The 6733-nt window shown below is 37.8% G+C and overlaps 1 pseudogene; it reads right to left on the reverse strand.

Moving 5' to 3' along the window:
* Window positions 1-4438: 4438 nt before the first annotated feature.
* On the reverse strand, window positions 4439-6112 carry LOC114106279 (cleavage stimulation factor subunit 2 tau variant-like; annotated as a pseudogene).
* Between the last annotated feature and the right edge of the window lie 621 nt (window positions 6113-6733).

The raw sequence follows: 6733 nt of genomic DNA on the forward strand, positions 1-6733 counted from the left end.
AATAGGAAAGACAGTGGAATGATTCTACATAAGTTTTCTATGTTCATATATGAATACACCACGGTGAATCTCTACATTATATACAATCACAAGACTGGGATCCTAATTAGAGTAAGATGTGCACCATGTTTGTATAAATATGTCAAATTGTACTCTACGGTCATGTATAACTAAAAAGAATAACAATAAATAAATAAATTTTTAAAAGATAATGCAATAACTGATAGTCCCTGTCAGGATGGGGCAATAGAAGTAATTAGCTTATGATTCCTACTGGAAACGGATCAATAAGAGAAGATAATGCCAAATCAGTGTAAGCATTATTTCAGGAAATGTTCTCCAACCTGAGACTTGTGTTTCTACAATCTAGTGATTGAGTAAGGTCCTCAGTTTATTTTCCTGAATAGACAATGCAGGTACTGCAATCTGGGCTGTGGAGTGAGCATTCCCAAGTGAAGCATTTATTGCATCAACATTTATCACAAAAAAAGATGGAATCACACATTCTGTACTTTATCAGCACAGCTTCAACATGTTTTAGATTTAAAACAACAAGGAAGAGGAAACACATAGACCAAGAGTCATAGAACTTGGCTTCTGAGATCAGTCACTGATGGAAAGGAGTAATCTCCCTGAACACTGTCTTCTTTATAAAGCATGTCAGAAGAAGGATGTCAATTCTAATGTGTGTGTCCAGTATAGAGATTTTTTTTTGTTTTTCTTACAAAAAGATGCATAGTCATTTTTCGATTAATGTTTTCTGCTAAAAATAGAAAATAGTCATTTTATATCAATATTTATAATTAAGCAAATAAAATATTCTGAACATGGAAATAATAATTACTTTTCTAAAAATCCAGGTATAAATTTATTTTTCCAGCTTTAATTGTACAATATTTCATTTCATTTTCATTGAACAATGCAGAGATTTTACTAAAATAAACATTATCACATTTAATAGTTTTTACAACTTGAGCCCTTCATTCAGTGAAAGCTTTAGGATAAAGAAACTACAATTTCAAAGTAACCAAGCTAACTCTAAATGAATACTAAGTAGAACTTTCACACATACACAGGTGAATTATTACCTCTAATATAGGAGAAACACTAAACCACAAGAAACTTAGCAGTACAAACCACTACAACAAAGAACAAAGCAAATAGCTAACAGCAGCATAGGAATGAAAACTTTGTAAAATGAGAATGAATTACCCATTTAAAATGTAAAAGCCTAGCAAAAGGAAAAGTAACTTCATTTCTAAGTCTCAACATTGTCCTTGTATTAAAAGATATGTTTTCCCTTCTATAACTAGATACTGGTTTTCTTGGTCCAGAGGAAAATCACCAGGTTATCTGGGTGTTTATTCTTCTGTTAATTATTACTTAAACTTTGATAAAACGTTTATGTGTTCACATCCTTAAAATAAATTAAGTGGTACCTCTAAGGAAACGTGTTAAGTTCCACCTTCCTATTGATTTTAAGTATATTTTATGGATAAGTATGTTAGAATTAAATGACTAATGTCAAAAATAGAGTGAGTCATAAGTCAACTGAGCAAAAGTATTCAGTCTGTAACGTCTCTACCTATCTTTGCCTCAATTATATGATACAATGGAAACAGAAAAAGCAGATTATGAAACAAGAAAAAAAGTCATGCTGATGTTGAGACTAAGATTTTTAACTCCTGATTATTATTGACCAAATGGATACTATTTATATATAGAAGCTAGTTACCAGGAAACTGGGAGCTTTCCTGAAAGAAACCTTCCACTCTTTTGAAAAGCTCAATGCTGCATGTCCTCATTCAGACCAAATGGTCCTTTGATACTGATTTGGGGGAAGGATGTGAGAATTACTCAGATTCAGATTTGGGGTTTAAAGACTCTTAAGAAATAGACAGATACTGAGAAATTACTGGATCTCATCAGAGAAGACTTAAGTAACCGGGTTTATCATAGAATTATCCCTTTAAATCATCACAGACAAGGCCCAGGCAGAATACTGCTTCTCTCTCAAGAGAAGTATAAATAAAGCAACATTAAAACAGATGGATTCCTTGATTTTTCAATAACATAGCTCTAGGGGGAAAAAAAACCCTCTAAAACCACATATTTAAACTCATCCTGTTAGCTCTAACATTTCAAAATAATTCCTAAACTAAAACAATGTTTAAAACAAAACTTTATTGCCTCCAAAATAGAATTTTGTATTTTGAGTGGTTTATCAAAAATATATTTCTTATAATTTTGAGGTAAATGTGTTACACAACTCAAAATCTTAAAACTATCTTAATACCTTAAAATTTACAGGGCACCTTTTAGTATTTAAAAAAAATTAGTTGTAGATGAACACAATACAATACCTTTATTTTATTTATTTATTTTATGTGGCACTGAGGATCAAACCCAGTGCCTCACACTGAATGCTCTACAACTGAGCCACAACTCCAGCCTGCCTTTCAGTTTTTATGTGCAGTTTTCACATTCTTTTACTCAATATTTTAAAAATGTAGTTAGCGTATTATAGAGACTGTAATATTGCTGCACACTCTTTGTAATCTTATTTGATATAATCATTTTCAGAGTTATTTTTGTATATTTACAGGGACTTAAAGTGAACAGATCCACTCTCTTTACCCCCTACCCTCAATTAAAATTGAAAACACAAAGACAACAAGAAATGTGATTAAGTTCTAGGAGGGAAACTCTAATCATTAAAGTGTAGGGATGCAGAAGTCAACTTCTTACACTCATTTTCTATGCTACAGAATAAACTTTATGAAACTGCAGCCAAGTATTTTTTGAGAATCTTTCAATTTGCTCCAAAGGGTTTCTTTTTTCATTGATTTTATTTTTTAAAAAAATACATGACAGCAGAATGGATTACAATTCTTATTACACATATAGAGCACAATTTTTCATATCTTTGTATATTTAGTATGTTCATGCCAATTCATGTCTTTATACATGTACTTTTTTGCATTACAGTTCTTATTACACATATATACTACAATTTTTCATATCTCTGGTTGTATATAAAGTATGTAGACACCCAATTTATGTCTTCATACATGTACTTTGGATAATGATGTCCATCACATTCCACAATCCTTGCTAATTCTTGCCCCCTCCCTTTCTCTCCCACCCTTCTTCCCTATATAGAATTCATCTAATCCTCCCATGCTCCTCATCCTAACCCCACTATAAGTAAGCCTCCCTATATCAGAGTAAACATTTGGCATTTGTTTTGGGTGTTTGGCTAACTCACTTAGCATTATCTTCTCCAATGCCATGCATTTACCCGCAAATGCCATGATTTTATTCTCTTTGATTGCTGAGTAAAATTCCATAATGTATAGATGCCACATTTTTTTAATCCATTCATCTGCTGAGGGCCTCTACTTTGGCTCCACAGTTTAGCTATTGTGAATTGTGCTGCTGTAAACACTGATGTGACTGTGTCCCTGTAGCATGCTGTTTTTAAGTCCTTTGGGTATAGTTCGAGGAGAGGGATAGCTGGGTCAAATGGTGGTTGCATTCCCAGATTTCCAAGGAATCTCCACACTGCTTTCTATATTGGCTGCACCAATTTGCAATCCCACCAGCAATGTATGAGTATACATTTTCCCCCACATCCTATCCAACACTTATTGCTATTTGTCTTCATAATAGCTGCCATACTGACAGTGAGATGTTATCTTAGAGTAGTTTTGATTTGCATTTCTCTGATTGCTAGAGATGCTGAGCATTTTTTCATATATTTGTTGATTGATTGTATATCCTCTTCTGAGAAGTGTCTGTTCAAGTCCTTGGCCCATTTGTTGATTGGATTATTTGTGTTTTTTTGGTGCTTAGCTTTTTTTAGTTGTAGCTGGACACAATACCTTTATTTTATTCATTTATTTTTATGTGGTGCCGAGGATCGAACCCAGGGTCTTGCATATGCGAGGTGAGCGCACTACCACTGAGCCACAACCCCAGCCCTGGTGCTTAGCTTTTTGAGTTCTTTATATATCCTAGAGATTAGTGCTCTATCTGATATGTGAGGGGTAAAAATTTGCTCCCAGAATGTAAGCTCCTTGCTCAATTACAGATTGTTTCTTTTGCTGAAAAGAAACTTTTTAGTTTGATTCCACCCCATTTATTGATTCTTGGTTTTAATCCTGTGCTATAGGAGTCTTATTAAGGAAATTGGGGCCTAATCCCACATGATGAAGATTAGGACCTACTTTTTATTCTATTGGACGGAGAGTTCCCAGTTTAATTCCTAGGTCCTTGATCCATTTTGAGTTAAGTTTTGTGCATGGTGAGAGATAGGGGTTTAATTTCATTTTGTTGCATATGGAGTTCCAGTTTTCCCAGCACCATTTGTTGAAGGCAGACTGGTAGACCAATGGTACAGAATAGCGGACACAGAGACTAACCCAAAAAATTACAACTACCTTATATTAGACAAAGTTGCCAAAAACATGCCCTGAAGAAAAACATGCACTGGAGAAAAGATAGCTCCAATGGATTTCTGGATTTGCTCCTTTAAAATCAGGATATTCTGCTTTTGCTCAGGTGGCAGTATGGCAATATGATCTGCAGTCAGCTGAAGAAGCTGCATGATCAAAGTAGCTTTGTATTGATCCTCTGGAGTTACCTGGCTCTACTCAGAACTAAAACTTCTTGGCTGGCCTCCACCTTGCTTGCTTGCCCCCTGCATACCTGCTCCCTGCATTTTTCCCCCTTGTATGCCTGCCCCTGTGCATGCCACCTCCAGGATGTCCTACTCCTAAAATGCTTGGGACCTGTCTGAGTCCATCAGGATCCCTATATTAATAGGACAAGGACCCTGGTTTCCACCAGTCCTGGGGCCTCTTGAATTAGGCCCAGGGCGTCTCATCTCTAATCCTCTTGCTTCCAGCCCTCTGGCTTCCATGGCCAGCTTTCCACTGCTCTTATTTCCATTACTCTTATATCTAAGACCTCTGTTTCCATGGCTCAAGCCTCATCCCTTGAGAACCTCTGCCTCCTCTACTATCCATAGATAGACCCCTTCAATCTATCATGGGTCCTGTAGGCTCTCCAATTAGTAATCTGGGATCTGATAATGGCCCTTCTCTCATATCATGAGAGGAAGGACCACAGGTGTCATGACCAGAGTAATTGTGCATGTGGGGACCCTGATGAGATGGACTCAGATAACCCCTAGGTTCTACTTCTCCAGTAATTAAATGCAGAGTCCCTCCATGTGGGTCATTTGGAGCACCTCCTGACAGTCCTTGAGGAGGTAGGCTTCCACAAGTCATGGGTCCCTGAGGCACAGAAGCTCTAGGATCTGACATCTGTACTTGTCCCTGTTCTAAGAGCACTGGGATAACTCCTGGTATTCCTTGTGCCTGCATTGCTTTTCCAGGAGTGAAGGAACCAGGACCAGTTCCAGGAACTCCTGCTGGTATTGGCCCTGGAGCTAGAATTCCACTCTGGATAGGAGTCTGCATCAGAGGAGGAATGTCCTTAATGAGTCTTCCAACCATGTATTGAGGCTAAGGAGCTGGAGGATACTGTTCATTGAGTATAACATTAGGTCCTGGATACAGCCCAGGGTCAGGACCAGCACCAGGGCTGGACACAAGCCTGAGATTTGCCTAGTCTCAGTGGTGTGACATATACCTTGCAATGCAGAATTTTCAGAGCAATTGCAGGATCCATGATTCGCATCACTACTTGTGCCTTCAGCGCATAAGCCTGTTGTGGATTTTGAAATAATCTGTTTGGAACTTCTTGGTGATTATTCTGGACACAGAGCTTCATCTGCCTCATTAGCTCAAACATCTGCTCTCGGTGGAGACTGGCAACTGCTTTGGTATTTGATTTGGGAGCATTTTCTGGATCAAAGGGGTCTCCATAGGGTGATTCAATGATGGGTGCTGAAGCCATAACCTTTGGGTTTTTCCCATCTCTCTATCACATACTAGATGGAAACTGACAACAGAACCTACCTCTGAGAAAATTCCTTTAACTGCTTCTCAGTTGCCTCATCTAGTATGTTACCCATAAACACTGATCGCAGAGACCAAGACATTGCAGGGTTGCTCACCACCACACTAGACACAATTCCAGTCATGCACACAGCTGATAGCAAATTCTTCTATGAGTCGCCCCAGGTATGTTTCAAATTTACAAGTATTTTTTTCCACTTTTTAACCCCAGAAGCAAATTTCTGTCTGTCATGTGGACAGGTCAGGGCTCGTTACCCTGGAGAATCTCTGGCCTCCGTTCCTATACATTTATATTCCCTCTTCTTTGTGTTAATAAGTGTTCACCCATCACCATGAGGTCTGGGCTGATCTGCTTTCTGTCTAGTCATCATCACCCAAGCCCAAAGGCCTGGACTATACCTTGGGTGGAGACCAGGTACTGCTGCCACAGGCAGAGTAGGTGAAACAGAAACTGCATTAGTCCAACACCTTCATTTTATTGATGAACCTCAAGAAAAGCAAGCACCATATACTGAAGAAGAGTAAGGACCCCAGTTTGAATGATCACAGTGCTTTTGATAGAACCCAAGTTATTGTACAAAATAAAGTAGGGAGATATCAACACAATGATTAAAAACCTAATGTCACATTTGAATTCTAAAGGTTATGGGAATGAAGATATGGCTCTAGAGCAAAAGAAGTTGTAGAATTCACTTTTTGTTGTCTTTTAGTGCTTTCTGTGAGATAGGACTCACAGTTGGCCTTTT

This window comes from Marmota flaviventris, chromosome 16 (genome assembly GCF_047511675.1).
Source record: "Marmota flaviventris isolate mMarFla1 chromosome 16, mMarFla1.hap1, whole genome shotgun sequence".
Taxonomy (NCBI): domain Eukaryota; kingdom Metazoa; phylum Chordata; class Mammalia; order Rodentia; family Sciuridae; genus Marmota; species Marmota flaviventris.